The sequence below is a fragment of the Pseudophryne corroboree genome, chromosome 3, assembly GCF_028390025.1.
Source record: "Pseudophryne corroboree isolate aPseCor3 chromosome 3, aPseCor3.hap2, whole genome shotgun sequence".
Taxonomy (NCBI): Eukaryota; Metazoa; Chordata; class Amphibia; order Anura; family Myobatrachidae; genus Pseudophryne; species Pseudophryne corroboree.
In genome coordinates this window covers 113,377,439-113,400,747 of record NC_086446.1, presented here as the reverse complement: position 1 = coordinate 113,400,747, position 23,309 = coordinate 113,377,439, and the positions used below count along the sequence as shown (strand labels likewise).

General features: G+C 41.6%; 62 non-coding genes and 41 pseudogenes across 62 annotated transcripts in view; all 103 read left to right on the top strand.

Moving 5' to 3' along the window:
• The first annotated feature begins 34 nt into the window (after positions 1 to 34).
• On the top strand, positions 35 to 153 carry LOC134893936 (5S ribosomal RNA; annotated as a pseudogene).
• Positions 154 to 260: 107 nt separating this feature from the next.
• LOC134893155 (5S ribosomal RNA) lies at positions 261 to 379 on the top strand (annotated as a pseudogene).
• Positions 380 to 486: 107 nt separating this feature from the next.
• On the top strand, positions 487 to 605 carry LOC134891451 (5S ribosomal RNA; annotated as a pseudogene).
• Positions 606 to 712: 107 nt separating this feature from the next.
• Positions 713 to 831, top strand: LOC134891339 (5S ribosomal RNA; annotated as a pseudogene).
• A 107-nt stretch (positions 832 to 938) lies between these two features.
• On the top strand, positions 939 to 1,057 carry LOC134885657 (5S ribosomal RNA). Its single transcript, XR_010169767.1, has one exon. It is a non-coding gene; the product is annotated as a 5S ribosomal RNA (ribosomal RNA).
• Positions 1,058 to 1,164: 107 nt separating this feature from the next.
• Positions 1,165 to 1,283, top strand: LOC135069588 (5S ribosomal RNA). The gene has a single exon (XR_010255767.1). It is a non-coding gene; the product is annotated as a 5S ribosomal RNA (ribosomal RNA).
• Positions 1,284 to 1,390: 107 nt separating this feature from the next.
• On the top strand, positions 1,391 to 1,509 carry LOC134901437 (5S ribosomal RNA). Its single transcript, XR_010174929.1, has one exon. It is a non-coding gene; the product is annotated as a 5S ribosomal RNA (ribosomal RNA).
• Positions 1,510 to 1,616: 107 nt separating this feature from the next.
• On the top strand, positions 1,617 to 1,735 carry LOC135070646 (5S ribosomal RNA). The gene has a single exon (XR_010256802.1). It is a non-coding gene; the product is annotated as a 5S ribosomal RNA (ribosomal RNA).
• Positions 1,736 to 1,842: 107 nt separating this feature from the next.
• On the top strand, positions 1,843 to 1,961 carry LOC134886877 (5S ribosomal RNA). The gene has a single exon (XR_010170953.1). It is a non-coding gene; the product is annotated as a 5S ribosomal RNA (ribosomal RNA).
• A 107-nt stretch (positions 1,962 to 2,068) lies between these two features.
• On the top strand, positions 2,069 to 2,187 carry LOC134889374 (5S ribosomal RNA; annotated as a pseudogene).
• Positions 2,188 to 2,294: 107 nt separating this feature from the next.
• Positions 2,295 to 2,413, top strand: LOC134893319 (5S ribosomal RNA; annotated as a pseudogene).
• Positions 2,414 to 2,520: 107 nt separating this feature from the next.
• On the top strand, positions 2,521 to 2,639 carry LOC135069586 (5S ribosomal RNA). The gene has a single exon (XR_010255765.1). It is a non-coding gene; the product is annotated as a 5S ribosomal RNA (ribosomal RNA).
• Positions 2,640 to 2,746: 107 nt separating this feature from the next.
• On the top strand, positions 2,747 to 2,865 carry LOC134901436 (5S ribosomal RNA). Its single transcript, XR_010174928.1, has one exon. It is a non-coding gene; the product is annotated as a 5S ribosomal RNA (ribosomal RNA).
• Positions 2,866 to 2,972: 107 nt separating this feature from the next.
• Positions 2,973 to 3,091, top strand: LOC134892036 (5S ribosomal RNA; annotated as a pseudogene).
• A 107-nt stretch (positions 3,092 to 3,198) lies between these two features.
• Positions 3,199 to 3,317, top strand: LOC135065146 (5S ribosomal RNA). Its single transcript, XR_010251434.1, has one exon. It is a non-coding gene; the product is annotated as a 5S ribosomal RNA (ribosomal RNA).
• A 107-nt stretch (positions 3,318 to 3,424) lies between these two features.
• LOC135062980 (5S ribosomal RNA) lies at positions 3,425 to 3,543 on the top strand. Its single transcript, XR_010249321.1, has one exon. It is a non-coding gene; the product is annotated as a 5S ribosomal RNA (ribosomal RNA).
• A 107-nt stretch (positions 3,544 to 3,650) lies between these two features.
• Positions 3,651 to 3,769, top strand: LOC134885009 (5S ribosomal RNA). Its single transcript, XR_010169137.1, has one exon. It is a non-coding gene; the product is annotated as a 5S ribosomal RNA (ribosomal RNA).
• Positions 3,770 to 3,876: 107 nt separating this feature from the next.
• On the top strand, positions 3,877 to 3,995 carry LOC135067566 (5S ribosomal RNA). Its single transcript, XR_010253778.1, has one exon. It is a non-coding gene; the product is annotated as a 5S ribosomal RNA (ribosomal RNA).
• Positions 3,996 to 4,102: 107 nt separating this feature from the next.
• Positions 4,103 to 4,221, top strand: LOC134886416 (5S ribosomal RNA). The gene has a single exon (XR_010170499.1). It is a non-coding gene; the product is annotated as a 5S ribosomal RNA (ribosomal RNA).
• Positions 4,222 to 4,328: 107 nt separating this feature from the next.
• Positions 4,329 to 4,447, top strand: LOC134893935 (5S ribosomal RNA; annotated as a pseudogene).
• Positions 4,448 to 4,554: 107 nt separating this feature from the next.
• LOC134893934 (5S ribosomal RNA) lies at positions 4,555 to 4,673 on the top strand (annotated as a pseudogene).
• Positions 4,674 to 4,780: 107 nt separating this feature from the next.
• On the top strand, positions 4,781 to 4,899 carry LOC134886967 (5S ribosomal RNA; annotated as a pseudogene).
• Positions 4,900 to 5,006: 107 nt separating this feature from the next.
• LOC134891338 (5S ribosomal RNA) lies at positions 5,007 to 5,125 on the top strand (annotated as a pseudogene).
• A 107-nt stretch (positions 5,126 to 5,232) lies between these two features.
• Positions 5,233 to 5,351, top strand: LOC134885656 (5S ribosomal RNA). The gene has a single exon (XR_010169766.1). It is a non-coding gene; the product is annotated as a 5S ribosomal RNA (ribosomal RNA).
• Positions 5,352 to 5,458: 107 nt separating this feature from the next.
• Positions 5,459 to 5,577, top strand: LOC135070645 (5S ribosomal RNA). Its single transcript, XR_010256801.1, has one exon. It is a non-coding gene; the product is annotated as a 5S ribosomal RNA (ribosomal RNA).
• A 107-nt stretch (positions 5,578 to 5,684) lies between these two features.
• LOC134886876 (5S ribosomal RNA) lies at positions 5,685 to 5,803 on the top strand. The gene has a single exon (XR_010170952.1). It is a non-coding gene; the product is annotated as a 5S ribosomal RNA (ribosomal RNA).
• Positions 5,804 to 5,910: 107 nt separating this feature from the next.
• Positions 5,911 to 6,029, top strand: LOC135069585 (5S ribosomal RNA). Its single transcript, XR_010255764.1, has one exon. It is a non-coding gene; the product is annotated as a 5S ribosomal RNA (ribosomal RNA).
• A 107-nt stretch (positions 6,030 to 6,136) lies between these two features.
• On the top strand, positions 6,137 to 6,255 carry LOC135064765 (5S ribosomal RNA). Its single transcript, XR_010251065.1, has one exon. It is a non-coding gene; the product is annotated as a 5S ribosomal RNA (ribosomal RNA).
• Positions 6,256 to 6,362: 107 nt separating this feature from the next.
• Positions 6,363 to 6,481, top strand: LOC135068576 (5S ribosomal RNA). Its single transcript, XR_010254772.1, has one exon. It is a non-coding gene; the product is annotated as a 5S ribosomal RNA (ribosomal RNA).
• A 107-nt stretch (positions 6,482 to 6,588) lies between these two features.
• Positions 6,589 to 6,707, top strand: LOC135061673 (5S ribosomal RNA). Its single transcript, XR_010248047.1, has one exon. It is a non-coding gene; the product is annotated as a 5S ribosomal RNA (ribosomal RNA).
• A 107-nt stretch (positions 6,708 to 6,814) lies between these two features.
• On the top strand, positions 6,815 to 6,933 carry LOC134891715 (5S ribosomal RNA; annotated as a pseudogene).
• A 107-nt stretch (positions 6,934 to 7,040) lies between these two features.
• Positions 7,041 to 7,159, top strand: LOC134892601 (5S ribosomal RNA; annotated as a pseudogene).
• A 107-nt stretch (positions 7,160 to 7,266) lies between these two features.
• LOC134892656 (5S ribosomal RNA) lies at positions 7,267 to 7,385 on the top strand (annotated as a pseudogene).
• A 107-nt stretch (positions 7,386 to 7,492) lies between these two features.
• Positions 7,493 to 7,611, top strand: LOC134885591 (5S ribosomal RNA). The gene has a single exon (XR_010169704.1). It is a non-coding gene; the product is annotated as a 5S ribosomal RNA (ribosomal RNA).
• Positions 7,612 to 7,718: 107 nt separating this feature from the next.
• LOC134887308 (5S ribosomal RNA) lies at positions 7,719 to 7,837 on the top strand (annotated as a pseudogene).
• A 107-nt stretch (positions 7,838 to 7,944) lies between these two features.
• On the top strand, positions 7,945 to 8,063 carry LOC135059011 (5S ribosomal RNA). The gene has a single exon (XR_010245431.1). It is a non-coding gene; the product is annotated as a 5S ribosomal RNA (ribosomal RNA).
• A 107-nt stretch (positions 8,064 to 8,170) lies between these two features.
• Positions 8,171 to 8,289, top strand: LOC134887636 (5S ribosomal RNA; annotated as a pseudogene).
• A 107-nt stretch (positions 8,290 to 8,396) lies between these two features.
• On the top strand, positions 8,397 to 8,515 carry LOC134888356 (5S ribosomal RNA; annotated as a pseudogene).
• A 107-nt stretch (positions 8,516 to 8,622) lies between these two features.
• LOC135060933 (5S ribosomal RNA) lies at positions 8,623 to 8,741 on the top strand. Its single transcript, XR_010247328.1, has one exon. It is a non-coding gene; the product is annotated as a 5S ribosomal RNA (ribosomal RNA).
• A 107-nt stretch (positions 8,742 to 8,848) lies between these two features.
• On the top strand, positions 8,849 to 8,967 carry LOC135059711 (5S ribosomal RNA). The gene has a single exon (XR_010246112.1). It is a non-coding gene; the product is annotated as a 5S ribosomal RNA (ribosomal RNA).
• A 107-nt stretch (positions 8,968 to 9,074) lies between these two features.
• On the top strand, positions 9,075 to 9,193 carry LOC134891713 (5S ribosomal RNA; annotated as a pseudogene).
• A 107-nt stretch (positions 9,194 to 9,300) lies between these two features.
• On the top strand, positions 9,301 to 9,419 carry LOC134890603 (5S ribosomal RNA; annotated as a pseudogene).
• A 107-nt stretch (positions 9,420 to 9,526) lies between these two features.
• Positions 9,527 to 9,645, top strand: LOC134890930 (5S ribosomal RNA; annotated as a pseudogene).
• Positions 9,646 to 9,752: 107 nt separating this feature from the next.
• On the top strand, positions 9,753 to 9,871 carry LOC134890432 (5S ribosomal RNA; annotated as a pseudogene).
• A 107-nt stretch (positions 9,872 to 9,978) lies between these two features.
• Positions 9,979 to 10,097, top strand: LOC135063421 (5S ribosomal RNA). The gene has a single exon (XR_010249753.1). It is a non-coding gene; the product is annotated as a 5S ribosomal RNA (ribosomal RNA).
• Positions 10,098 to 10,204: 107 nt separating this feature from the next.
• Positions 10,205 to 10,323, top strand: LOC135069192 (5S ribosomal RNA). Its single transcript, XR_010255380.1, has one exon. It is a non-coding gene; the product is annotated as a 5S ribosomal RNA (ribosomal RNA).
• Positions 10,324 to 10,430: 107 nt separating this feature from the next.
• On the top strand, positions 10,431 to 10,549 carry LOC134901038 (5S ribosomal RNA). The gene has a single exon (XR_010174536.1). It is a non-coding gene; the product is annotated as a 5S ribosomal RNA (ribosomal RNA).
• A 106-nt stretch (positions 10,550 to 10,655) lies between these two features.
• Positions 10,656 to 10,774, top strand: LOC135067967 (5S ribosomal RNA). Its single transcript, XR_010254177.1, has one exon. It is a non-coding gene; the product is annotated as a 5S ribosomal RNA (ribosomal RNA).
• A 107-nt stretch (positions 10,775 to 10,881) lies between these two features.
• On the top strand, positions 10,882 to 11,000 carry LOC134889110 (5S ribosomal RNA; annotated as a pseudogene).
• A 107-nt stretch (positions 11,001 to 11,107) lies between these two features.
• On the top strand, positions 11,108 to 11,226 carry LOC134891115 (5S ribosomal RNA; annotated as a pseudogene).
• Positions 11,227 to 11,333: 107 nt separating this feature from the next.
• LOC135062332 (5S ribosomal RNA) lies at positions 11,334 to 11,452 on the top strand. The gene has a single exon (XR_010248684.1). It is a non-coding gene; the product is annotated as a 5S ribosomal RNA (ribosomal RNA).
• A 107-nt stretch (positions 11,453 to 11,559) lies between these two features.
• LOC134887616 (5S ribosomal RNA) lies at positions 11,560 to 11,678 on the top strand (annotated as a pseudogene).
• Positions 11,679 to 11,785: 107 nt separating this feature from the next.
• Positions 11,786 to 11,904, top strand: LOC134889622 (5S ribosomal RNA; annotated as a pseudogene).
• Positions 11,905 to 12,011: 107 nt separating this feature from the next.
• On the top strand, positions 12,012 to 12,130 carry LOC135059009 (5S ribosomal RNA). The gene has a single exon (XR_010245429.1). It is a non-coding gene; the product is annotated as a 5S ribosomal RNA (ribosomal RNA).
• Positions 12,131 to 12,237: 107 nt separating this feature from the next.
• On the top strand, positions 12,238 to 12,356 carry LOC135063782 (5S ribosomal RNA). Its single transcript, XR_010250105.1, has one exon. It is a non-coding gene; the product is annotated as a 5S ribosomal RNA (ribosomal RNA).
• A 107-nt stretch (positions 12,357 to 12,463) lies between these two features.
• On the top strand, positions 12,464 to 12,582 carry LOC134886663 (5S ribosomal RNA). The gene has a single exon (XR_010170742.1). It is a non-coding gene; the product is annotated as a 5S ribosomal RNA (ribosomal RNA).
• A 107-nt stretch (positions 12,583 to 12,689) lies between these two features.
• Positions 12,690 to 12,808, top strand: LOC135069601 (5S ribosomal RNA). Its single transcript, XR_010255780.1, has one exon. It is a non-coding gene; the product is annotated as a 5S ribosomal RNA (ribosomal RNA).
• Positions 12,809 to 12,915: 107 nt separating this feature from the next.
• LOC134893313 (5S ribosomal RNA) lies at positions 12,916 to 13,034 on the top strand (annotated as a pseudogene).
• Positions 13,035 to 13,141: 107 nt separating this feature from the next.
• LOC135066059 (5S ribosomal RNA) lies at positions 13,142 to 13,260 on the top strand. Its single transcript, XR_010252319.1, has one exon. It is a non-coding gene; the product is annotated as a 5S ribosomal RNA (ribosomal RNA).
• A 107-nt stretch (positions 13,261 to 13,367) lies between these two features.
• LOC134888298 (5S ribosomal RNA) lies at positions 13,368 to 13,486 on the top strand (annotated as a pseudogene).
• Positions 13,487 to 13,593: 107 nt separating this feature from the next.
• On the top strand, positions 13,594 to 13,712 carry LOC134889621 (5S ribosomal RNA; annotated as a pseudogene).
• A 107-nt stretch (positions 13,713 to 13,819) lies between these two features.
• Positions 13,820 to 13,938, top strand: LOC135059007 (5S ribosomal RNA). Its single transcript, XR_010245427.1, has one exon. It is a non-coding gene; the product is annotated as a 5S ribosomal RNA (ribosomal RNA).
• Positions 13,939 to 14,045: 107 nt separating this feature from the next.
• LOC135063781 (5S ribosomal RNA) lies at positions 14,046 to 14,164 on the top strand. The gene has a single exon (XR_010250104.1). It is a non-coding gene; the product is annotated as a 5S ribosomal RNA (ribosomal RNA).
• Positions 14,165 to 14,271: 107 nt separating this feature from the next.
• On the top strand, positions 14,272 to 14,390 carry LOC134886662 (5S ribosomal RNA). Its single transcript, XR_010170741.1, has one exon. It is a non-coding gene; the product is annotated as a 5S ribosomal RNA (ribosomal RNA).
• A 107-nt stretch (positions 14,391 to 14,497) lies between these two features.
• On the top strand, positions 14,498 to 14,616 carry LOC135069600 (5S ribosomal RNA). The gene has a single exon (XR_010255779.1). It is a non-coding gene; the product is annotated as a 5S ribosomal RNA (ribosomal RNA).
• A 107-nt stretch (positions 14,617 to 14,723) lies between these two features.
• LOC134893312 (5S ribosomal RNA) lies at positions 14,724 to 14,842 on the top strand (annotated as a pseudogene).
• A 107-nt stretch (positions 14,843 to 14,949) lies between these two features.
• Positions 14,950 to 15,068, top strand: LOC134887891 (5S ribosomal RNA; annotated as a pseudogene).
• Positions 15,069 to 15,175: 107 nt separating this feature from the next.
• On the top strand, positions 15,176 to 15,294 carry LOC134902019 (5S ribosomal RNA). Its single transcript, XR_010175497.1, has one exon. It is a non-coding gene; the product is annotated as a 5S ribosomal RNA (ribosomal RNA).
• Positions 15,295 to 15,401: 107 nt separating this feature from the next.
• Positions 15,402 to 15,520, top strand: LOC135064212 (5S ribosomal RNA). Its single transcript, XR_010250523.1, has one exon. It is a non-coding gene; the product is annotated as a 5S ribosomal RNA (ribosomal RNA).
• A 107-nt stretch (positions 15,521 to 15,627) lies between these two features.
• LOC134893776 (5S ribosomal RNA) lies at positions 15,628 to 15,746 on the top strand (annotated as a pseudogene).
• A 107-nt stretch (positions 15,747 to 15,853) lies between these two features.
• Positions 15,854 to 15,972, top strand: LOC135067555 (5S ribosomal RNA). The gene has a single exon (XR_010253767.1). It is a non-coding gene; the product is annotated as a 5S ribosomal RNA (ribosomal RNA).
• A 107-nt stretch (positions 15,973 to 16,079) lies between these two features.
• LOC135071009 (5S ribosomal RNA) lies at positions 16,080 to 16,198 on the top strand. Its single transcript, XR_010257153.1, has one exon. It is a non-coding gene; the product is annotated as a 5S ribosomal RNA (ribosomal RNA).
• Positions 16,199 to 16,475: 277 nt separating this feature from the next.
• Positions 16,476 to 16,594, top strand: LOC135059006 (5S ribosomal RNA). The gene has a single exon (XR_010245426.1). It is a non-coding gene; the product is annotated as a 5S ribosomal RNA (ribosomal RNA).
• A 107-nt stretch (positions 16,595 to 16,701) lies between these two features.
• LOC134884427 (5S ribosomal RNA) lies at positions 16,702 to 16,820 on the top strand. The gene has a single exon (XR_010168575.1). It is a non-coding gene; the product is annotated as a 5S ribosomal RNA (ribosomal RNA).
• Positions 16,821 to 16,927: 107 nt separating this feature from the next.
• On the top strand, positions 16,928 to 17,046 carry LOC134890466 (5S ribosomal RNA; annotated as a pseudogene).
• A 107-nt stretch (positions 17,047 to 17,153) lies between these two features.
• On the top strand, positions 17,154 to 17,272 carry LOC135060932 (5S ribosomal RNA). The gene has a single exon (XR_010247327.1). It is a non-coding gene; the product is annotated as a 5S ribosomal RNA (ribosomal RNA).
• Positions 17,273 to 17,379: 107 nt separating this feature from the next.
• On the top strand, positions 17,380 to 17,498 carry LOC135069710 (5S ribosomal RNA). The gene has a single exon (XR_010255892.1). It is a non-coding gene; the product is annotated as a 5S ribosomal RNA (ribosomal RNA).
• Positions 17,499 to 17,605: 107 nt separating this feature from the next.
• On the top strand, positions 17,606 to 17,724 carry LOC135068312 (5S ribosomal RNA). The gene has a single exon (XR_010254516.1). It is a non-coding gene; the product is annotated as a 5S ribosomal RNA (ribosomal RNA).
• Positions 17,725 to 17,831: 107 nt separating this feature from the next.
• On the top strand, positions 17,832 to 17,950 carry LOC134895538 (5S ribosomal RNA; annotated as a pseudogene).
• A 107-nt stretch (positions 17,951 to 18,057) lies between these two features.
• Positions 18,058 to 18,176, top strand: LOC134891421 (5S ribosomal RNA; annotated as a pseudogene).
• A 107-nt stretch (positions 18,177 to 18,283) lies between these two features.
• On the top strand, positions 18,284 to 18,402 carry LOC134890928 (5S ribosomal RNA; annotated as a pseudogene).
• Positions 18,403 to 18,509: 107 nt separating this feature from the next.
• Positions 18,510 to 18,628, top strand: LOC135066910 (5S ribosomal RNA). Its single transcript, XR_010253145.1, has one exon. It is a non-coding gene; the product is annotated as a 5S ribosomal RNA (ribosomal RNA).
• Positions 18,629 to 18,735: 107 nt separating this feature from the next.
• On the top strand, positions 18,736 to 18,854 carry LOC135066794 (5S ribosomal RNA). Its single transcript, XR_010253034.1, has one exon. It is a non-coding gene; the product is annotated as a 5S ribosomal RNA (ribosomal RNA).
• Positions 18,855 to 18,961: 107 nt separating this feature from the next.
• On the top strand, positions 18,962 to 19,080 carry LOC135066673 (5S ribosomal RNA). The gene has a single exon (XR_010252913.1). It is a non-coding gene; the product is annotated as a 5S ribosomal RNA (ribosomal RNA).
• Positions 19,081 to 19,187: 107 nt separating this feature from the next.
• LOC134888882 (5S ribosomal RNA) lies at positions 19,188 to 19,306 on the top strand (annotated as a pseudogene).
• Positions 19,307 to 19,413: 107 nt separating this feature from the next.
• On the top strand, positions 19,414 to 19,532 carry LOC134889196 (5S ribosomal RNA). The gene has a single exon (XR_010171220.1). It is a non-coding gene; the product is annotated as a 5S ribosomal RNA (ribosomal RNA).
• Positions 19,533 to 19,639: 107 nt separating this feature from the next.
• LOC135069997 (5S ribosomal RNA) lies at positions 19,640 to 19,758 on the top strand. Its single transcript, XR_010256174.1, has one exon. It is a non-coding gene; the product is annotated as a 5S ribosomal RNA (ribosomal RNA).
• A 107-nt stretch (positions 19,759 to 19,865) lies between these two features.
• Positions 19,866 to 19,984, top strand: LOC134884425 (5S ribosomal RNA). Its single transcript, XR_010168573.1, has one exon. It is a non-coding gene; the product is annotated as a 5S ribosomal RNA (ribosomal RNA).
• A 107-nt stretch (positions 19,985 to 20,091) lies between these two features.
• Positions 20,092 to 20,210, top strand: LOC134890465 (5S ribosomal RNA; annotated as a pseudogene).
• Positions 20,211 to 20,317: 107 nt separating this feature from the next.
• Positions 20,318 to 20,436, top strand: LOC135060931 (5S ribosomal RNA). The gene has a single exon (XR_010247326.1). It is a non-coding gene; the product is annotated as a 5S ribosomal RNA (ribosomal RNA).
• A 107-nt stretch (positions 20,437 to 20,543) lies between these two features.
• LOC134893624 (5S ribosomal RNA) lies at positions 20,544 to 20,662 on the top strand (annotated as a pseudogene).
• Positions 20,663 to 20,769: 107 nt separating this feature from the next.
• On the top strand, positions 20,770 to 20,888 carry LOC134892122 (5S ribosomal RNA; annotated as a pseudogene).
• A 107-nt stretch (positions 20,889 to 20,995) lies between these two features.
• Positions 20,996 to 21,114, top strand: LOC134887524 (5S ribosomal RNA; annotated as a pseudogene).
• Positions 21,115 to 21,221: 107 nt separating this feature from the next.
• On the top strand, positions 21,222 to 21,340 carry LOC135067544 (5S ribosomal RNA). The gene has a single exon (XR_010253756.1). It is a non-coding gene; the product is annotated as a 5S ribosomal RNA (ribosomal RNA).
• A 107-nt stretch (positions 21,341 to 21,447) lies between these two features.
• On the top strand, positions 21,448 to 21,566 carry LOC135071050 (5S ribosomal RNA). Its single transcript, XR_010257192.1, has one exon. It is a non-coding gene; the product is annotated as a 5S ribosomal RNA (ribosomal RNA).
• A 107-nt stretch (positions 21,567 to 21,673) lies between these two features.
• On the top strand, positions 21,674 to 21,792 carry LOC134892342 (5S ribosomal RNA; annotated as a pseudogene).
• A 107-nt stretch (positions 21,793 to 21,899) lies between these two features.
• On the top strand, positions 21,900 to 22,018 carry LOC135067533 (5S ribosomal RNA). The gene has a single exon (XR_010253745.1). It is a non-coding gene; the product is annotated as a 5S ribosomal RNA (ribosomal RNA).
• A 107-nt stretch (positions 22,019 to 22,125) lies between these two features.
• On the top strand, positions 22,126 to 22,244 carry LOC135069709 (5S ribosomal RNA). Its single transcript, XR_010255891.1, has one exon. It is a non-coding gene; the product is annotated as a 5S ribosomal RNA (ribosomal RNA).
• Positions 22,245 to 22,351: 107 nt separating this feature from the next.
• LOC135068310 (5S ribosomal RNA) lies at positions 22,352 to 22,470 on the top strand. Its single transcript, XR_010254514.1, has one exon. It is a non-coding gene; the product is annotated as a 5S ribosomal RNA (ribosomal RNA).
• Positions 22,471 to 22,577: 107 nt separating this feature from the next.
• Positions 22,578 to 22,696, top strand: LOC135070797 (5S ribosomal RNA). The gene has a single exon (XR_010256949.1). It is a non-coding gene; the product is annotated as a 5S ribosomal RNA (ribosomal RNA).
• A 107-nt stretch (positions 22,697 to 22,803) lies between these two features.
• On the top strand, positions 22,804 to 22,922 carry LOC135069189 (5S ribosomal RNA). The gene has a single exon (XR_010255377.1). It is a non-coding gene; the product is annotated as a 5S ribosomal RNA (ribosomal RNA).
• A 107-nt stretch (positions 22,923 to 23,029) lies between these two features.
• Positions 23,030 to 23,148, top strand: LOC135065165 (5S ribosomal RNA). The gene has a single exon (XR_010251453.1). It is a non-coding gene; the product is annotated as a 5S ribosomal RNA (ribosomal RNA).
• Positions 23,149 to 23,254: 106 nt separating this feature from the next.
• Positions 23,255 to 23,309, top strand: part of LOC135067521 (5S ribosomal RNA) — a 119-nt gene continuing 64 nt past the window's right edge. The window contains exon 1 of the ribosomal RNA XR_010253734.1: positions 23,255 to 23,309. This exon is cut by the window's right edge and continues 64 nt beyond it. This is a non-coding gene — a ribosomal RNA (5S ribosomal RNA).

Here is a 23,309-nt window from a genome sequence, read left to right as displayed (position 1 = left end):
AAGTAGAAAAGTTCTAACAGAAACCACACAGCTCATCTACAGCCACACCACATTGGATACGCCCAAACTCATCTTATCTTGGAAGCTAAACAGTGTTGGGCCTGGTTAGTACTTGGATGGGAGACCAACTGGGAATACAAGGTGCTGTAGATATTTTTATACTGCCAACACCGTTCTGTAGATGCATTCCATTTTCAAAAGTATTCATTTATGAACCAGTAGTTAGAAGTAGAAAAGTTCTAACAGAAACCACACAGCTCATCTACAGCCACACCACATTGGATACGCCCAAACTCATCTTTTCTTGGAAGCTAAACAGTGTTGGGCCTGGTTAGTACTTGGATGGGAGACCAACTGGGAATACAAGGTGCTGTAGATATTTTTATACTGCCAACACCGTTCTGTAGATGCATTCCATTTTCATACGTATTCATTTATGAACCAGTAGTTAGAAGTAGAAAAGTTCTAACAGAAACCACAAAGCTCATCTACAGCCACACCACACTAGATACGCCCAATCTCATCTGATCTTGGAAGCTAAGCAGTGTTGGGCCTGGTTATTTCTTGGATGGGAGACCACCTGGGAATACAAGGTGCTGTAGATATTTTTATACTGCCAACACCGTTCTGTTGATGCATTCCATTTTCAAACGTATTCATTTATGAACCAGTAGTTAGAAGTAGAACAGTTCTAACAGAAACCACAAAGCTCATCTACAGCCACACCACACTGGATACGCCCAATCTCATCTGATCTTGGAGGCTAAGCAGTGTTGGACCTGGTTAGTACTTGGATGGGAGACCACCTGGGAATACAAGGTGCTATAGAAATTTTTATACTGCCAACACTGTTCTGTTGATGCATTCAATTTTCGAACATATTCATTTATGAACCAGTAGTTAGAAGTAGAAAAGTTCTAATAGAAACCACTAAACTCATCTACAGCCACACCACACTGGATACGCCTAATCTCGTCTGATCTTGGAAGCTAAGCAGTGTTGGGCCTGGTTAGTGCTTGGATGGGAGACCACCTGGGAATACAAGGTGCTGTAGATATTTTTATACTGCCAACACCGTTCTGTTGATGCATTCCATTTTCAAACGTATTCATTTATGAACCAGTAGTTAGAAGTAGAAAAGTTCTAACAGAAAACACAAAGCTCATCTACAGCCACACCACACTGGATACGCCCAATCTCATCTGATCGTGGAAGCTAAGCAGTGTTGGGCCTGGTAAGTACTTGGATGGGAGACCACCTGGGAATACAAGGTGCTGTAGATATTTTTATACTGCCAACACCGTTCTGTTGATGCATTCCATTTTCAAACGTTTTCATTTATGAACCAGTAGTTAGTAGTAGACAAGTTCTAACAGAAACCACAAAGCTCATCTACAGCCACGCCACACTGGATACGCCCAATCTCATCTGATCTTGGAAGTTAAGCAGTGTTGGGCCTGGTTAGTACTTGGATGGGAGACCACCTGGGAATACAAGGTGCTGTAGATATTTTTATACTGCCAACACCGTTCTGTTGATGCATTCCATTTTCAAATGTTTTCATTTATGAACCAGTAGTTAGAAGTAGAAAAGTTCTAACAGAAACCACAAAGCTCATCTACAGCCACACCACACTGGATATGCCCAATCTCATCTGGTCTTGGAAGCCAAGCAGTGTTGGGCCTGGTTAGTACTTGGATGGGAGACCACCTGGGAATACAAGGTGCTGTAGATATTTTTATACTGCCAACACCGTTCTGTTGATGCATTCCATTTTCAAACGTATTCATTTATGAACCAGTAGTTAGAAGTAGAACAGTTCTAACAGAAACCACAAAGCTCATCTACAGCCACACCACACTGGATACGCCCAATCTCATCTGATCTTGGAAGCTAAGCAGTGTTGGACCTGGTTAGTACTTGGATGGGAGACCACCTGGGAATACAAGGTGCTATAGAAATTTTTATACTGCCAACACCGTTCTGTTGATGCATTCCATTTTCAAACATATTCATTTATGAACCAGTAGTTAGAAGTAGAAAAGTTCTAATAGAAACCACTAAGCTCATCTACAGCCACACCACACTGAATACGCCCAATCTCGTCTGATCTTGGAAGCTAAGCAGTGTTGGGCCTGGTTAGTGCTTGGATGGGAAACTACCTGGGAATACAAGGTGCTGTAGATATTTTTATACTGCCAACACCATTCTGTTGATGCATTCCATTTTCAAACGTATTCATTTATGAACCAGTAGTTAGAAGTAGAAAAGTTCTAACAGAAACCACAAAGCTCATCTACAGCCACACCACACTGGATACGCCCAATCTCATCTTATCTTGGAAGCTAAGCAGTGTTGGTCCTGGTTAGTACTTGGATAGGAGACCACCTGGGAATACAAGGTGCTGTAGATATTTTTATACTGCCAACACCGTTCTGTTGATGCATTCCATTTTCAAACGTATTCATTTATGAACCAGTAGTTAGAAGTAGAAAAGTTCTAACAGAAAACACAAAGCTCATCTACAGCCACACCACACTGGATACGCCCAATCTCATCTGATCGTGGAAGCTAAGCAGTGTTGGGCCTGGTAAGTACTTGGATGGGAGACCACCTGGGAATACAAGGTGCTGTAGATATTTTTATACTGCCAACACCGTTCTGTTGATGCATTCCATTTTCAAACGTTTTCATTTATGAACCAGTAGTTAGTAGTAGACAAGTTCTAACAGAAAACACAAAGCTCATCTACAGCCACGCCACACTGGATACGCCCAATCTCATCTGATCTTGGAAGTTAAGCAGTGTTGGGCCTGGTTAGTACTTGGATGGGAGACCACCTGGGAATACAAGGTGCTGTAGATATTTTTATACTGCCAACACCGTTCTGTTGATGCATTCCATTTTCAAACGTATTCATTTATGAACCAGTAGTTAGAAGTAGAAAAGTTCTAACAGAAACCACAAAGGTCATCTACAGCCACACCACACTGGGTACGCCCAATCACATCTGATAATGGAAGCTAAGCAGTGTTGGGCCTGGTTAGTACTTGGATGGGAGACCACCTGGGAATACAAGGTGCTGTAGATATTTTTATACTGCCAACACCGTTCTGTTGATGCATTCCATTTTCAAACTTATTCATTTATGAACCAGTAGTTAGAAGTAGAAAAGTTCTAACAGAAACCACAAAGCTCATCTACAGCCACTCCATACTGGATACGCCCAATCTCATCAGATCTTGGAAGCTAAGCAGTGTTGGGCCTGGTTAGTACTTGGATGGGAGACCACCTGGGAATACAAGGTGCTGTAGATATTTTTATACTGTCAACACCGTTCTGTTGATGCATTCCATTTTCAAATGTATTCATTTATGAACCAGTAGTTAGAAGTAGAAAAGTTCTAACAGAAATCACAAAGCTCATCTACAGCCACACCACAATGGATACGCCCAATCTCATCTGATCTTGGAAGCTAAGCAGTGTTGGGCCTGGTTAGTACTTGGATGGGAGACCACCTGGGAATACAAGGTGCTGTAGATATTTTTATACTGCCAACACCGTTATGTTGATGCATTCCATTTTCAAATGTATTCATTTATGAACCAGTAGTTAGAAGTAGAAAAGTTCTAACAGAAACCGCAAAGCTCATCTACATCCAAACCACACTGGATACGTCCAATCTCATCTGATCTTGGAAGCTAAGCAGTGTTGGGCCTGGTTAGTACTTGGATGGGAGACCACCTGGGAATACAAGGTGCTGTAGATATTTTAATACTGCCAACACCGTTCTGTTGATGCATTCCATTTTCAAACGTACTTATTTATGAACCAGTAGTTAGAAGTAGAAAAGTTCTAGCAGAAACCACAAAACTCATCTACAGCCACACCACACTGGATACGCCCAATCTCATCTGATCTTGGAAGCTAAGCAGTGTTGGGCCTGGTTAGTACTTGGATGGGAGACCACCTGGGAATACAAGGTGCTGTAGATATTTTCATACTGCCAACACCGTTCTGTTGATGCATTCCATTTTCAAACGTACTCATTTATGAACCAGTAGTTAGAAGTAGAAAAGTTCTAACAGAAACCACAAAGCTTATCTACAGCCACACCACACTGGATACGCCCAATCTCATCTTATCTTGGAAGCTAAGCAGTGTTGGGCCTTGTTAGTACCTGGATAGGAGACCACCTGGGAATACAAGGTGCTGTAGATATTTTTATACTGCCAACACCGTTCTGTTGATGCATTCCATTTTCAAACGTATTCATTTATGAACCAGTAGTTAGAAGTAGAAAAGTTCTAACAGAAACCACACAGCTCATCTACAGCCACACCACATTGGATACGCCCAAACTCATCTTATCTTGGAAGCTAAACAGTGTTGGGCCTGGTTAGTACTTGGATGGGAGACCAACTGGGAATACAAGGTGCTGTAGATATTTTTATACTGCCAACACCGTTCTGTAGATGCATTCCATTTTCAAACGTATTCATTTATGAACCAGTAGTTAGAAGTAGAAAAGTTCTAACAGAAACCACACAGCTCATCTACAGCCACACCACATTGGATACGCCCAAACTCATCTTATCTTGGAAGCTAAACAGTGTTGGGCCTGGTTAGTACTTGGATGGGAGACCAACTGGGAATACAAGGTGCTGTAGATATTTTTATACTGCCAACACCGTTCTGTAGATGCATTCCATTTTCATACGTATTCATTTATGAACCAGTAGTTAGAAGTAGAAAAGTTCTAACAGAAACCACAAAGCTCATCTACAGCCACACCACACTGGATATGCCCAATCTCATCTGATCTTGGAAGCTAAGCAGTGTTGGGCCTGGTTAGTTCTTGGATGGGAGACCACCTAGGAATACAAGGTGCTGTAGATATTTTTATACTGCCAACACCGTTCTGTTGATGCATTCCATTTTCAAACGTATTCATTTATGAACCAGTAGTTAGAAGTAGAACAGTTCTAACAGAAACCACAAAGCTCATCTACAGCCACACCACACTGGATACGCCCAATCTCATCTGATCTTGGAGGCTAAGCAGTGTTGGACCTGGTTAGTACTTGGATGGGAGACCACCTGGGAATACAAGGTGCTATAGAAATTTTTATACTGCCAACACTGTTCTGTTGATGCATTCAATTTTCGAACATATTCATTTATGAACCAGTAGTTAGAAGTAGAAAAGTTCTAATAGAAACCACTAAACTCATCTACAGCCACACCACACTGGATACGCCTAATCTCGTCTGATCTTGGAAGCTAAGCAGTGTTGGGCCTGGTTAGTGCTTGGATGGGAGACCACCTGGGAATACAAGGTGCTGTAGATATTTTTATACTGCCAACACCGTTCTGTTGATGCATTCCATTTTCAAATGTTTTCATTTATGAACCAGTAGTTAGAAGTAGAAAAGTTCTAACAGAAACCACAAAGCTCATCTACAGCCACACCACACTGGATATGCCCAATCTCATCTGGTCTTGGAAGCCAAGCAGTGTTGGGCCTGGTTAGTACTTGGATGGGAGACCACCTGGGAATACAAGGTGCTGTAGATATTTTTATACTGCCAACACCGTTCTGTTGATGCATTCCATTTTCAAACGTATTCATTTATGAACCAGTAGTTAGAAGTAGAACAGTTCTAACAGAAACCACAAAGCTCATCTACAGCCACACCACACTGGATACGCCCAATCTCATCTGATCTTGGAAGCTAAGCAGTGTTGGACCTGGTTAGTACTTGGATGGGAGACCACCTGGGAATACAAGGTGCTATAGAAATTTTTATACTGCCAACACCGTTCTGTTGATGCATTCCATTTTCAAACATATTCATTTATGAACCAGTAGTTAGAAGTAGAAAAGTTCTAATAGAAACCACTAAGCTCATCTACAGCCACACCACACTGGATACGCCCAATCTCATCTGATCGTGGAAGCTAAGCAGTGTTGGGCCTGGTAAGTACTTGGATGGGAGACCACCTGGGAATACAAGGTGCTGTAGATATTTTTATACTGCCAACACCGTTCTGTTGATGCATTCCATTTTCAAACGTTTTCATTTATGAACCAGTAGTTAGTAGTAGACAAGTTCTAACAGAAACCACAAAGCTCATCTACAGCCACGCCACACTGGATACGCCCAATCTCATCTGATCTTGGAAGTTAAGCAGTGTTGGGCCAGGTTAGTACTTGGATGGGAGACCACCTGGAAATACAAGGTGCTGTAGATATTTTTATACTGCCAACACCGTTCTGTTGATGCATTCCATTTTCAAACGTATTCATTTATGAACCAGTAGTTAGAAGTAGAAAAGTTCTAACAGAAATCACAAAGCTCATCTACAGCCACACCACAATGGATACGCCCAATCTCATCTGATCTTGGAAGCAAAGCAGTGTTGGGCCTGGTTAGTACTTGGATGGGAGACCACCTGGGAATACAAGGTGCTGTAGATATTTTTATACTGCCAACACCGTTCTGTTGATGCATTCCATTTTCAAACGTATTCATTTATGAACCAGTAGTTAGAAGTAGAAAAGTTCTAACAGAAACCAGAAAACTCATCTACAGCAACACCACACTGGATACGCCCAATCTCATCTGATCTTGGAAGCTAAGCAGTGTTGGGCCTGGTTAGTACTTTGATGGGAGACCACCTGGGAATACAAGGTGCTGTAGATATTTTTATACTGCCAACACCGTTCTGTTGATGCATTCCATTTTCAAACGTATTCATTTATGAACCAGTAGTTAGAAGTAGAAAAGTTCTAACAGAAACCACAAAGCTCATCTACAGCAACACCGCACTGGATACGCCCAATCTCATCTGATCTTGGAAGCAAAGCAGTGTTGGGCCTGGTTAGTACTTGGATGAAAGACCACCTGGGAATACAAGGTGCTGTAGATATTTTTATACTGCCAACACCGTTCTGTTGATGCATTCCATTTTCAAATGTATTCATTTATGAACCAGTAGTTAGAAGTAGAAAAGTTCTAACAGAAACCACAAAGCTCATCTACATCCAAACAACACTGGATACGCCCAATCTCATCTGATCTTGGAAGCTAAGTAGTGTTGGGCTTGGTTAGTACTAGGATGGGAGACCACCTGGGAATACAAGGTGCTGTAGATATTTTTATACTGAAAACACCGTTCTGTTGATGCATTCCATTTTCAAACGAAATCATTTATGAACCAGTAGTTAGAAGTAGAACAGTTCTAACAGAAACCTCAAAGCTCAGCTACAGCCACACCACACTGGATACGCCCAATCTCATCTGATCTTGGAAGCTAAGCAGTGTTGGACTTGGTTAGTACTTGGATGGGAGACCACCTGGGAATAGAAGGTGCTGTAGAAATTTTTATACTGCCAACACCGTTCTGTTGATGCATTCCATTTTCAAACGTACTCATTTATGAACCAGTAGTTAGAAGTAGAAAAGTTCTAATAGAAAACACAAAGCTCATCTACAGCCACACCGTACTGGATACGCCCAATCTCGTCTGATCTTGGAAGCTAAGCAGTGTTGGGCCTGGTTAGTGCTTGGATGGGAGACCACCTGGGAATACAAGGTGCTGTAGATATTTTTATACTGCCAACACCGTTCTGTTGATGCATTCCATTTTCAAACGTATTCATTTATGAACCAGTAGTTAGAAGTAGAAAAGTTCTAACAGAAAACACAAATCTCATCTGCAGCCACACCACACTGGATATGCCCAATCTCATCTGATCGTGGAAGCTAAGCAGTGTTGGGCCTGGTTAGTACTTGGATGGGAGACCACCTGGGAATACAAGGTGCTGTAGATATTTTTATACTGCCAACACCGTTCTGTTGATGCATTCCATTTTCAAACGTATTCATTTATGAACCAGTAGTTAGAAGTAGAAAAGTTCTAACAGAGACCACAAAGCTCATCTACAGCCACACCACACTGGATATGCCCAATCTCATCTGATCTTGGAAGCTAAGCAGTGTTGGGCCTGGTTAGTACTTGGATGGGAGACCACCTGGGAATACAAGGTGCTGTAGATATTTTAATACTGCCAACACCGTTCTGTTTATGCATTCCATTTTCAAACGTATTCATTTATGAACCAGTCGTTAGAAGTAGAAAAGTTCTAACAGAAACCACAAAGCTCATCTACAGCCACAACACACTGGATATGCCCAATCTCATCTGATCTTGGAAGCTAAGCAGTGTTGGGCCTGGTTAGTACTTAGATGGGAGACCACTTGGGAATACAAGGTGCTGTAGATATTTTTATACTGCCAACACCGTTCTGTTGATGCATTCCATTTTAAAACGTATTCATTTATGAACCAGTAGTTAGAAGTAGAAAAGTTCTAACAGAAACCACAAAGCTCATCTACATCCAAACCACACTGAATACGCCCAATCTCATCTGATCTTGGAAGCTAAGCAGTGTTGTGCCTGGTTAGTACTTGGATGGGAGACCACCTGGGAATACAAGGTGCTGTAGATATTTTTAAACTGCCAACACCGTTCTGTTGAAGCATTCCATTTTCAAACGTATTCATTTATAAACCAGTAGTTAGAAGTAGAAAAGTTCTAACAGAAACCATAAAGCTCATCTACAGCCACACCGCACTGGATACGCCCAATCTCATCTGATCTTGGAAGCAAAGCAGTGTTGGGCCTGGTTAGTACTTGGATGGGAGACCACCTGGGAATACAAGGTGCTGTAGATATTTTTATACTGCCAACACCGTTCTGTTGATGCATTCCATTTTCAAACGTATTCATTTATGAACCAGTAGTTAGAAGTAGAAAAGTTCTAACAGAAACCAGAAAACTCATCTACAGCAACACCACACTGGATACGCCCAATCTCATCTGATCTTGGAAGCTAAGCAGTGTTGGGCCTGGTTAGTACTTGGATGGGAGACCACCTGGGAATACAAGGTGCTGTAGATATTTTTATACTGCCAACACCGTTCTGTTGATGCATTCCATTTTCAAACGTATTCATTTATGAACCAGTAGTTAGAAGTAGAAAAGTTCTAACAGAAACCACAAAGCTCATCTACAGCAACACCGCACTGGATACGCCCAATCTCATCTGATCTTGGAAGCAAAGCAGTGTTGGGCCTGGTTAGTACTTGGATGAAAGACCACCTGGGAATACAAGGTGCTGTAGATATTTTTATACTGCCAACACCGTTCTGTTGATGCATTCCATTTTCAAACGTATTCATTTATGAACCAGTAGTTAGAAGTAGACAAGTTCTAACAGAAACCACAAAGCTCATCTACAGCCACGCAACACTGGATACACCCAATCTCATCTGATTTTGGAAGCTAAGCAGTGTTGGGCCTGGTTAGTACTTGGATGGGAAACCACCTGGGAATACAAGGTGCTGTAGATATTTTTATACTGCCAACACCGTTCTGTTGATGCATTCCATTTTCAAACGTATTCATTTATGAACCAGTAGTTAGAAGTAGAAAAGTTCTAACAGAAACCACACAGCTCATCTCCAGCCACACCACATTGGATACGCCCAAACTCATCTGATCTTGGAAGCTAAGCAGTGTTGGGCCTGGTTAGTACTTGGATGGGAGACCAACTGGGAATACAAGGTGCTGTAGATATTTTTATACTGCCAACACCGTTCTGTTGATGCATTCCATTTTCAAACAAATTCATTTATGAACCAGTAGTTAGAAGTAGAAAAGTTCTAACAGAAACCACAAAGCTCATTTACAGCCACACCACACTGGATACACCCAATCTCATCTGATCTTGGAAGCTAAGCAGTGTTGGGCCTGGTTAGTACTTGGATCAGAGACCACCTGGGAATACAAGGTGCTGTAGATATTTTTATACTGCCAACACCGTTCTGTTGATGCATTCCATTTTCAAATGTATTCATTTATGAACCAGTAGTTAGAAGTAGAAAAGTTCTAACAGAAATCACAAAGCTCATCTACAGCCACACCACACTGGATACGCCCAATCTCATCTGATTTTGGAAGCTAAGCAGTGTTGGGCCTGGTTAGTACTTGGATGGGAGACCCCCTGGGAATACAAGGTGCTGTAGATATTTTTATACTGCCAACACCGTTCTGTTGATGCATTCCATTTTCAAACGTATTCATTTATGAACCAGTAGTTAGAAGTAGAAAAGTTCTAACAGAAACCACAAAGCTCATCTACATCCAAACCACACTGGATACGCCCAATCTCATCTGATCTTGGAAGCTAAGCAGTGTTGGGCCTGGTTAGTACTTGGATGGGAAACCACCTGGGAATACAAGGTGCTGTAGATATTTTTATACTGCCAACACAGTTCTGTTGATGCATTCCATTTTCAAACGTACTTATTTATGAACCAGTAGTTAGAAGTAGAAAAGTTCTAGCAGAAACCACAAAGCTCATCTACAGCCAAACCATACTGGATACACCCAATCTCATCTGATCTTGGAAGCTAAGCAGTGTTGGGCCTGGTTAGTACTTGGATGGGAGACCACCTGGGAATACAAGGTGCTGTAGATATTTTATACTGCCAACACCATTCTGTTGATGCATTCCATTTTCAAACGAAATCATTTATGAACCAGTAGTTAGAAGTAGAACAGTTCTAACAGAAACCACAAAGCTCATCTACAGCCACACCACACTGGATACGCCCAATCTCATCTGATCTTGGAAGCTAAGCAGTGTTGGACCTGGTTAGTACTTGGATGGGTGACCACCTGGGAGTACAAGGTGCTGTAGAAATTTTTATACTGCCAACACCGTTCTGTTGATGCATTCCATTTTAAAACATATTCATTTATGAACCAGTAGTTAGAAGTAGAAAAGTTCTAATAGAAACCATAAAGCTCATCTACAGCCACACCACACTGGATACGCCCAATCTCGTCTGATCTTGTAAGCTAAGCAGTGTTGGGCCTGGTTAGTGCTTGGATGGGAGACCACCTGGGAATACAAGGTGCTGTAGATATTTTTATACTGCCAACACCGTTCTGTTGATGCATTCCATTTTCAAACGTATACATTTATGAACCAGTAGTTAGAAGTAGAAAAGTTCTAACAGAAAACACAAATCTCATCTACAGCCACACCACACTGGATGAGCCCTATCTCATCTGATCGTGGAAGCTAAGCAGTGTTGGGCCTGGTTAGTACTTGGATGGGAGACCACCTGGGAATACAAGGTGCTGTAGATATTTTTATACTGCCAACACCGTTCTGTTGATGCATTCCATTTTCAAACGTATTCATTTATGAACCAGTAGTTAGAAGTAGAAAAGTTCTAACAGAAACCACAAAGCTCATCTACAGCTACACCACACTGGATACGCCCAATCTCATCTGATCTTGGAAGCTAAACAGTGTTGGGCCTGGTTAGTACTTGGATGGGAGACCACCTGGGAATACAAGGTGCTGTAGATATTTTAATACTGCCAACACCGTTCTGTTTATGCATTCCATTTTCAAACGTATTCATTTATGAACCAGTAGTTAGAAGTAGAAAAGTTCTAACAGAAACCACAAAGCTCATCTACAGCCACACCACACTGGATACGCCCAATCTCATCTGATCTTGGAAACTAAGCAGTGTTGGGCCTGGTTAGTACTTAGATAGGAGACCACCTGGGAATACAAGGTGCTGTAGATATTTTTATACTGCCAACACCGTTCTGTTGATGCATTCCATTTTAAAAAGTGTTCATTTATGAACCAGTAGTTAGAAGTAGAAAAGTTCTAACAGAAAACACAAATCTCATCTACAGCCACACCACACTGGATATGCCCAATCTCATCTGATTGTGGAAGCTAAGCAGTGTTGGGCCTGGTTAGTACTTGGATGGGAGACCACCTGGGAATACAAGGTGCTGTAGATATTAGTATACTGCCAACACCGTTCTGTTGATGCATTCCATTTTCAAACGTATTCATTTATGAACCAGTAGTTAGAAGTAGAAAAGTTCTAACAGAGACCACAAAGCTCATCTACAGCCACACCACACTGGATATGCCCAATCTCATCTGATCTTGGAAGCTAAGCAGTGTTGGGCCTGGTTAGTACTTGGATGGGAGACCACCTGGGAATACAAGGTGCTGTAGATATTTTAATACTGCCAACACCGTTCTGTTTATGCATTCCATTTTCAAACGTATTCATTTATGAACCAGTCGTTAGAAGTAGAAAAGTTCTAACAGAAACCACAAAGCTCATCTACAGCCACACCACACTGGATATGCCCAATCTCATCTGATCTTGGAAGCTAAGCAGTGTTGGGCCTGGTTAGTACTTGGATGGGAAACCACCTGGGAATACAAGGTGCTGTAGATATTTTTTTACTGCCAACACAGTTCTGTTGATGCATTCCATTTTCAAACGTACTTATTTATGAACCAGTAGTTAGAAGTAGAAAAGTTCTAGCAGAAACCACAAAGCTCATCTACAGCCAAACCATACTGGGTACACCCAATCTCATCTGATCTTGGAAGCTAAGCAGTGTTGGGCCTGGTTAGTACTTGGATTGGAGACCACCTGGGAATACAAGGTGCTGTAGATATTTTTATACTGCCAACACCATTCTGTTGATGCATTCCATTTTCAAACGAAATCATTTATGAACCAGTAGTTAGAAGTAGAACAGTTCTAACAGAAACCACAAAGCTCATCTACAGCCACACCACACTGGATACGCCCAATCTCATCTGATCTTGGAAGCTAAGCAGTGTTGGACCTGGTTAGTACTTGGATGGGAGACCACCTGGGAGTACAAGGTGCTGTAGAAATTTTTATACTGCCAACACCGTTCTGTTGATGCATTCCATTTTAAAACATATTCATTTATGAACCAGTAGTTAGAAGTAGAAAAGTTCTAATAGAAACCATAAAGCTCATCTACAGCCACACCACACTGGATACGCCCAATCTCGTCTGATCTTGTAAGCTAAGCAGTGTTGGGCCTGGTTAGTGCTTGGATGGGAGACCACCTGGGAATACAAAGTGCTGTAGATATTTTTATACTGCCAACACCGTTCTGTTGATGCATTCCATTTTCAAACGTATACATTTATGAACCAGTAGTTAGAAGTAGAAAAGTTCTAACAGAAAGCACAAATCTCGTCTACAGCTACACCACACTGGATACGCCCAATCTCATCTGATCTTGGAAGCTAAACAGTGTTGGGCCTGGTTAGTACTTGGATGGGAGACCACCTGGGAATACAAGGTGCTGTAGATATTTTAATACTGCCAACACCGTTCTGTTTATGCATTCCATTTTCAAACGTATTCATTTATGAACCAGTAGTTAGAAGTAGAAAAGTTCTAACAGAAACCACAAAGCTCATCTACAGCCACACCACACTGGATACGCCCAATCTCATCTGATCTTGGAAACTAAGCAGTGTTGGGCCTGGTTAGTACTTAGATAGGCGACCACCTGGGAATACAAGGTGCTGTAGATATTTTTATACTGCCAACACCGTTCTGTTGATGCATTCCATTTTAAAAAGTGTTCATTTATGAACCAGTAGTTAGAAGTAGAAAAGTTCTAACAGAAAACACAAATCTCATCTACAGCCACACCACACTGGATATGCCCAATCTCATCTGATTGTGGAAGCTAAGCAGTGTTGGGCCTGGTTAGTACTTGGATGGGAGACCACCTGGGAATACAAGGTGCTGTAGATATTAGTATACTGCCAACACCGTTCTGTTGATGCATTCCATTTTCAAACGTATTCATTTATGAACCAGTAGTTAGAAGTAGAAAAGTTCTAACAGAGACCACAAAGCTCATCTACAGCCACACCACACTGGATATGCCCAATCTCATCTGATCTTGGAAGCTAAGCAGTGTTGGGCCTGGTTAGTACTTGGATGGGAGACCACCTGGGAATACAAGGTGCTGTAGATATTTTAATACTGCCAACACCGTTCTGTTTATGCATTCCATTTTCAAACGTATTCATTTATGAACCAGTCGTTAGAAGTAGAAAAGTTCTAACAGAAACCACAAAGCTCATCTACAGCCACACCACACTGGATATGCCCAATCTCATCTGATCTTGGAAGCTAAGCAGTGTTGGGCCTGGTTAGTACTTGGATGGGAAACCACCTGGGAATACAAGGTGCTGTAGATATTTTTTTACTGCCAACACAGTTCTGTTGATGCATTCCATTTTCAAACGTACTTATTTATGAACCAGTAGTTAGAAGTAGAAAAGTTCTAGCAGAAACCACAAAGCTCATCTACAGCCAAACCATACTGGGTACACCCAATCTCATCTGATCTTGGAAGCTAAGCAGTGTTGGGCCTGGTTAGTACTTGGATTGGAGACCACCTGGGAATACAAGGTGCTGTAGATATTTTTATACTGCCAACACCATTCTGTTGATGCATTCCATTTTCAAACGAAATCATTTATGAACCAGTAGTTAGAAGTAGAACAGTTCTAACAGAAACCACAAAGCTCATCTACAGCCACACCACACTGGATACGCCCAATCTCATCTGATCTTGGAAGCTAAGCAGTGTTGGACCTGGTTAGTACTTGGATGGGAGACCACCTGGGAGTACAAGGTGCTGTAGAAATTTTTATACTGCCAACACCGTTCTGTTGATGCATTCCATTTTAAAACATATTCATTTATGAACCAGTAGTTAGAAGTAGAAAAGTTCTAATAGAAACCATAAAGCTCATCTACAGCCACACCACACTGGATACGCCCAATCTCGTCTGATCTTGTAAGCTAAGCAGTGTTGGGCCTGGTTAGTGCTTGGATGGGAGACCACCTGGGAATACAAAGTGCTGTAGATATTTTTATACTGCCAACACCGTTCTGTTGATGCATTCCATTTTCAAACGTATACATTTATGAACCAGTAGTTAGAAGTAGAAAAGTTCTAACAGAAAGCACAAATCTCGTCTACAGCCACACCACACTGGATGCGCCCTATCTCATCTGATCGTGGAAGCTAAGCAGTGTTGGGCCTGGTTAGTACTTGGATGGGAGACCACCTGGGAATACAAGGTGCTGTAGATATTTTTATACTGCCAACACCGTTCTGTTGATGCATTCCGTTTTCAAACGTATTCATTTATGAACCAGTAGTCAGAAGTAGAAAAGTTCTAACAGAAACCACAAAGCTCATCTACAGCCACACCACACTGGATACGCCCAATCTCATCTGATCTTGGAAGCTAAACAGTGTTGGGCCTGGTTAGTACTTGGATGGGAGACCACCTGGGAATACAAGGTGCTGTAGATATTTTTATACTGCCAGCACCGTTCTGTTGATGCATTCCATTTTCAAACGTATTCATTTATGAACCAGTAGTTAGAAGTAGAAAAGTTCTAACAGAAACCACAAAGCTCATCTACAGCCACACCACACTGGATACGCCCAATCTCATCTGATCTTGGAAGCTAAGCAGTGTTGGGCCTGGTTAGTATTTAGATGGGAGACCACCTGGGAATACAAGGTGCTGTAGATATTTTTATACTGCCAACACCGTTCTGTTGATGCATTTTATTTTAAAACGTATTCATTTATGAACCAGTAGTTAGAAGTAGAAAAGTTCTAACAGAAACCACAAAGCTCATCTACATCCAAACCACACTGGATACGCCCAATCTTATCTGATCTTGGAAGCTAAGCAGTGTTGTACCTGGTTAGTACTAGGATGGGAGACCACCTGGGAATACAAGGTGCTGTAGATATTTTTATACTGCCAACACCGTTCTGATTAAGCATTCCATTTTCAAACGTATTCATTTATGAACCAGTAGTTAGAAGTAGAAAAGTTCTAACAGAAACCATAAAGCTCATCTACAGCCACACCACACTGGATACGCCCAATCTCATCTGATCTTGGAAGCTAAGCAGTGTTGGGCCTGGTTAGTACTTGGATGGGAGACCACCTGGGAATACAAGGTGCTGTAGATATTTTTATACTGCCAACACCGTTCTGTTGATGCATTCCATTTTAAAAAGTGTTCATTTATGAACCAGTAGTCAGAAGTAGAAAAGTTCTAACAGAAAACACAAGTCTCATCTACAGCCACACCACACTGGATATGCCCAATCTCATCTGATCGTGGAAGCTAAGCAGTGTTGGGCCTGGTTAGTACTTGGATGGGAGACCACCTGGGAATACAAGGTGCTGTAGATATTAGTATACTGCCAACACCGTTCTGTTGATGCATTCCATTTTCAAACGTATTCATTTATGAACCAGTAGTTAGAAGTAGTGATGAGCGGATTCGGTTTTACTCGGTTTTACTCGGTTCTCAAAACGGTATCTTATTGGCTCACGGATGTCACGTGTTTTGGATAGCCAATAAGATGCCGTTTTGAGAACCGAGTAAAACCGAGTAAAACCGAGTAAAACCGAACCTCGCTCATCACTAGTTAGAAGTAGAAAAGTTCTAACAGAGACCACAAAGCTCATCTACAGCCACACCACACTGGATATGCCCAATCTCATCTGATCTTGGAAGCTAAGCAGTGTTGGGCCTGGTTAGTACTTGGATGGGAGACCACCTGGGAATACAAGGTGCTGTAGATATTTTAATACTGCCAACACCGTTCTGTTTATGCATTCCATTTTCAAACGTATTCATTTATGAACCAGTCGTTAGAAGTAGAAAAGTTCTAACAGAAACCACAAAGCTCATCTACAGCCACACCACACTGGATATGCCCAATCTCATCTGATCTTGGAAGCTAAGCAGTGTTGGGCCTGGTTAGTACTTAGATGGGAGACCACCTGGGAATACAAAGTGCTGTAGATATTTTTATACTGCCAACACCGTTTTGTTGATGCATTCCATTTTAAAACGTATTCATTTATGAACCAGTAGTTAGAAGTAGAAAAGTTCTAACAGAAACTACAAAGCTCATTTACATCCAAACCACACTGGATACGCCCAATCTCATCTGATCTTGGAAGCTAAGCAGTGTTGTGCCTGGTTAGTACTTGGATGGGAGACCACCTGGGAATACAAGGTGCTGTAGATATTTTTAAACTGCCAACACCGTTCTGTTGAAGCATTCCATTTTCAAACGTATTCATTTATAAACCAGTAGTTAGAAGTAGAAAAGTTCTAACAGAAACCATAAAGCTCATCTACAGCCACACCGCACTGGATACGCCCAATCTCATCTGATCTTGGAAGCAAAGCAGTGTTGGGCCTGGTTAGTACTTGGATGGGAGACCACCTGGGAATACAAGGTGCTGTAGATATTTTTATACTGCCAACACCGTTCTGTTGATGCATTCCATTTTCAAACGTATTTATTTATGAACCAGTAGTTATAAGTAGAAAAGTTCTAACAGAAACCACAAAGCTTATCTACAGCCACACCACAATGGATACGCCCAATCTCATCTGATCTTGAAAGCTAAGCAGTGTTGGGCCTGGTTAGTACTTGGATGGGAGACCACCTGGGAATACAAGGTGCTGTAGATATTTTTATACTGCCAACACCGTTCTGTTGATGCATTCCATTTTCAAGCGTATTCATTTATGAACCAGTAGATAGAAGTAGAAAAGTTCTAACAGAAACTAGAAAACTCATCTACAGCAACACCACACTAGATACGCCCAATCTCATCTGATCTTGGAAGCTAAGCAGTGTTGGGCCTGGTTAGTACTTGGATGGGAGACCACCTGGGAATACAAGGTGCTGTAGATATTTTTATACTGCCAACACCGTTCTGTTGATGCATTCCATTTTCAAACGTATTCATTTATGAACCAGTAGTTAGAAGTAGAAAAGTTCTAACAGAAACCACAAAGCTCATCTACAGCAACACCGCACTGGATACGCCCAATATCATCTGATCTTGGAAGCAAAGCAGTGTTGGGCCTGGTTAGTACTTGGATGAAAGACCACCTGGGAATACAAGGTGCTGTAGATATTTTTATACTGCCAACACCGTTCTGTTGATGCATTCCATTTTCAAACGTATTCATTTATGAACCAGTAGTTAGAAGTAGACAAGTTCTAACAGAAACCACAAAGCTCACCTACAGCCACGCAACACTGGATACACCCAATCTCATCTGATTTTGGAAGCTAAGCAGTGTTGGGCCTGGTTAGTACTTGGATGGGAGACCACCTGGGAATACAAGGTGCTGTAGATATTTTTATACTGCCAACACCGTTCTGTTGATGCATTCCATTTTCAAACGTATTCATTTATGAACCAGTAGTTAGAAGTAGAAAAGTTCTAACAGAAACCACACAGCTCATCTCCAGCCACACCACATTGGATACGCCCAAACTCATCTGATCTTGGAAGCTAAGCAGTGTTGGGCCTGGTTAGTACTTGGATGGGAGACCAACTGGGAATACAAGGTGCTGTAGATATTTTTATACTGCCAACACCGTTCTGTTGATGCATTCCATTTTCAAACAAATTCATTTATGAACCAGTAGTTAGAAGTAGAAAAGTTCTAACAGAAACCACAAAGCTCATCTACAGCCACACCACACTGGATACACCCAATCTCATCTGATCTTGGAAGCTAAGCAGTGTTGGGCCTGGTTAGTACTTGGATGGGAGACCACCTGGGAATACAAGGTGCTGTAGATATTTTTATACTGCCAACACCGTTCTGTTGATGCATTCCATTTTCAAACGTATTCATTTATGAACCAGTAGTTAGAAGTAGAAAAGTTCTAACAGAAACCACAAAGCTCATCTACAGCCACACCACACTGGATACACCCAATCTCATCTGATCTTGGAAGCTAAGCAGTGTTGGGCCTGGTTAGTACTTGGATGGGAGACCACCTGGGAATACAAGGTGCTGTAGATATTTTTATACTGCCAACACCGTTCTGTTGATGCATTCCATTTTCAAACGTATTCATTTATGAACCAGTAGTTAGAAGTAGAAAAGTTCTAACAGAAATCACAAAGCTCATTTACAGCCACACCACACTGGATACGCCCAATCTCATCTGATTTTGGAAGCTAAGCAGTGTTGGGCCTGGTTAGTACTTGGATGGGAGACCACCTGGGAATACAAGGTGCTGTAGATATTTTTATACTGCCAACACCGTTCTGTTGATGCATTCCATTTTCAAACGTATTCATTTATGAACCAGTAGTTAGAAGTAGAAAAGTTCTAACAGAAACCACAAAGCTCATCTACATCCAAACCACACTGGATACGCCCAATCTCATCTGATCTTGGAAGCTAAGCAGTGTTGGGCCTGGTTAGTACTTGGATGGGAAACCACCTGGAAATACAAGGTGCTGTAGATATTTTTATACTGCCAACACAGTTCTGTTGATGCATTCCATTTTCAAACGTACTTATTTATGAACCAGTAGTTAGAAGTAGAAAAGTTCTAGCAGAAACCACAAAGCTCATCTACAGCCAAACCACACTGGATACACCCAATCTCATCTGATCTTGGAAGCTAAGCAGTGTTGGGCCTGGTTAGTACTTGGATGGGAGACCACCTGGGAATACAAGGTGCTGTAGATATTTTTATACTGCCAACACCATTCTGTTGATGCATTCCATTTTCAAACGAAATCATTTATGATCCAGTAGTTAGATGTAGAACAGTTCTAACAGAAACCACAAAGCTCATCTACAGCCACACCACACTGGATACGCCCAATCTCATCTGATCTTGGAAGCTAAGCAGTGTTGGACCTGGTTAGTACTTGAATGGGAGACCACCTGGGAATACAAGGTGCTGTAGAAATTTTTATACTGCCAACACCGTTCTGTTTATGCATTCCATTTTCAAACGTATTCATTTATGAACCAGTCGTTAGAAGTAGAAAAGTTCTAACAGAAACCACAAAGCTCATCTACAGCCACACCACACTGGATATGCCCAATCTCATCTGATCTTGGAAGCTAAGCAGTGTTGGGCCTGGTTAGTACTTAGATGGGAGACCACCTGGGAATACAAAGTGCTGTAGATATTTTTATACTGCCAACACCGTTTTGTTGATGCATTCCATTTTAAAACGTATTCATTTATGAACCAGTAGTTAGAAGTAGAAAAGTTCTAACAGAAACCACAAAGCTCATTTACATCCAAACCACACTGGATACGCCCAATCTCATCTGATCTTGGAAGCTAAGCAGTGTTGTGCCTGGTTAGTACTTGGATGGGAGACCACCTGGGAATACAAGGTGCTGTAGATATTTTTAAACTGCCAACACCGTTCTGTTGAAGCATTCCATTTTCAAACGTATTCATTTATAAACCAGTAGTTAGAAGTAGAAAAGTTCTAACAGAAACCATAAAGCTCATCTACAGCCACACCGCACTGGATACGCCCAATCTCATCTGATCTTGGAAGCAAAGCAGTGTTGGGCCTGGTTAGTACTTGGATGGGAGACCACCTGGGAATACAAGGTGCTGTAGATATTTTTATACTGCCAACACCGTTCTGTTGATGCATTCCATTTTCAAACGTATTTATTTATGAACCAGTAGTTATAAGTAGAAAAGTTCTAACAGAAACCACAAAGCTTATCTACAGCCACACCACAATGGATACGCCCAATCTCGTCTGATCTTGTAAGTTAAGTAGTGTTGGGCCTGGTTAGTGCTTGGATGGGAGACCACCTGGGAATACAAGGTGCTGTAGATATTTTTATACTGCCAACACCGTTCTGTTTATGCATTCCATTTTCAAACGTATTCATTTATGAACCAGTAGTTAGAAGTAGAAAAGTTCTAACAGAAACCACAAAGCTCATCTACAGCCACACTACACTGGATACGCCCAATCTCATCTGATCTTGGAAGCTAAGCAGTGTTGGTCCTGGTTAGTACTTAGATGGGAGACCACCTGGGAATACAAGGTGCTCTAGATATTTTTATACTGCCAACACCGTTCTGTTGATGCATTCCATTTTAAAACGTATTCATTTATGAACCAGTAGTTAGAAGTAGAAAAGTTCTAACAGAAACCACAAAGCTCATCTACATCCAAACCACACTGGATACGCCCAATCTCATCTGATCTTGGAAGCTAAGCAGTGTTGTGCCTGGTTAGTACTAGGATGGGAGACCACCTGGGAATACAAGGTGCTGTAGATATTTTTATACTGCCAACACCGTTCTGTTGAAGCATTCCATTTTCAAACGTATTCATTTATGAACCAGTAGTTAGAAGTAGAAAAGTTCTAACAGAAACCATAAAGCTCATCTACAGCCACACCACACTGGATACGCCCAATCTCATCTGATCTTGGAAGCTAAGCAGTGTTGGGCCTGGTTAGTACTTGGATGGGAGACCACCTGGGAATACAAGGTGCTGTAGATATTTTTATACTGCCAACACCGTTCTGTTGATGCATTCCATTTTAAAAAGTGTTCATTTATGAACCAGTAGTTAGAAGTAGAAAAGTTCTAACAGAAACCACAATGCTCATCTACAGCAACACCGCACTGGATACGCCTAATCTCATCTGATCTTGGAAGCAAAGCAGTGTTGGGCCTGGTTAGTACTTGGATGGGAGACCACCTGGGAATACAAGGTGCTGTAGATATTTTTATACTGCCAACACCGTTCTGTTGATGCATTCCATTTTCAAACGTATTCATTTATGAACCAGTAGTTAGAAGTAGAAAAGTTCTAACAGAAACCACAAAGCTCATCTACATCCAAACCACACTGGATACGCACAATCTCATATGATCTTGGAAGCTAAGCAGTGTTGGGCCTGGTTAGTACTTGCATGGGAGACCACCTGGGAATACAAGGTGCTGTAGATATTTGTATACTGCCAACACCGTTCTGTTGATGCATTCAATTTTCAAACGTATTCATTTATGAACCAGTAGTTAGAAGTAGAAAAGTTCTAACAGAGACCACAAAGCTCATCTACAGCCACACCACACTGGATACGCCCAATCTCATCTGATCTTGGAAGCTAAGCAGTGTTGGGCCTGGTTAGTACTTGGATGGGAGACCACCTGGGAATACAAGGTGCTGTAGATATTTTAATACTGCCAACACCGTTCTGTTTATGCATTCCATTTTCAAACGTATTCATTTATGAACCAGTAGTTATAAGTAGAAAAGTTCTAACAGAAACCACAAAGCTTATCTACAGCCACACCACAATGGATACGCCCAATCTCATCTGATCTTGAAAGCTAAGCAGTGTTGGGCCTGGTTAGTACTTGGATGGGAGACCACCTGGGAATACAAGGTGCTGTAGATATTTTTATACTGCCAACACCGTTCTGTTGATGCATTCCATTTTCAAATGTATTCATTTATGAACCAGTAGTTAGAAGTAGAAAAGTTCTAACAGAAACTAGAAAACTCATCTACAGCAACACCACACTAGATACGCCCAATCTCATCTGATCTTGGAAGCTAAGCAGTGTTGGGCCTGGTTAGTACTTGGATGGGAGACCACCTGGGAATACAAGGTGCTGTAGATATTTTTATACTGCCAACACTGTTCTGTTGATGCATTCCATTTTCAAACGTTTTCATTTATGAACCAGTAGTTAGAAGTAGAAAAGTTCTAACAGAAACCACCAAGCTCATCTACAGCCACACCACACTGGATATGTCCAATCTCATCTGATCTTGGAAGCTAAGCAGTGTTGGGCCTGGTTAGTACTTGGATGGGAAACCACCTGGGAATACAAGGTGCTGTAGATATTTTTATACTGCCAACACCGTTCTGTTGATGCATTCCATTTTCAAACGTATTCATTTATGAACCAGTAGTTAGAAGTAGAAAAGTTCTAACAGAAATCACAAAGCTCATCTACAGCCACACCACACTGGATACGCCCAATCTCATCTGATCTTGGAAGCTAAGCAGTGTTGGGTCTGGTTAGTATTTGGATGGGAGACCACCTGGGAATACAAGGTGCTGTAGATATTTTTATACTGCCAACACCGTTCTGTTGATGCATTCCATTTTCAAACGTATTCATTTATGAACCAGTAGTTAGAAGTAGAAAAGTTCTAACAGAAACCACAAAGCTCATCTACAGCCACACCACACTGGATATGCCCAATCTCATCTGATCTTGGAAGCTAAGCAGTGTTGGGCCTGGTTAGTACTTGGATGGGAGACCAACTGGGAATACAAGGTGCTGTAGATATTTTTATACTGCCAACACCGTTCTGTTGATGCATTCCATTTTCAACGTATTCATTTATGAACCAGTAGTTAGAAGTAGAAAAGTTCTAACAGAAACCACAAAGCTCATCTACAGCCACACCACACTGGATACGCCCAATCTCATCTGATCTTGGAAGCTAA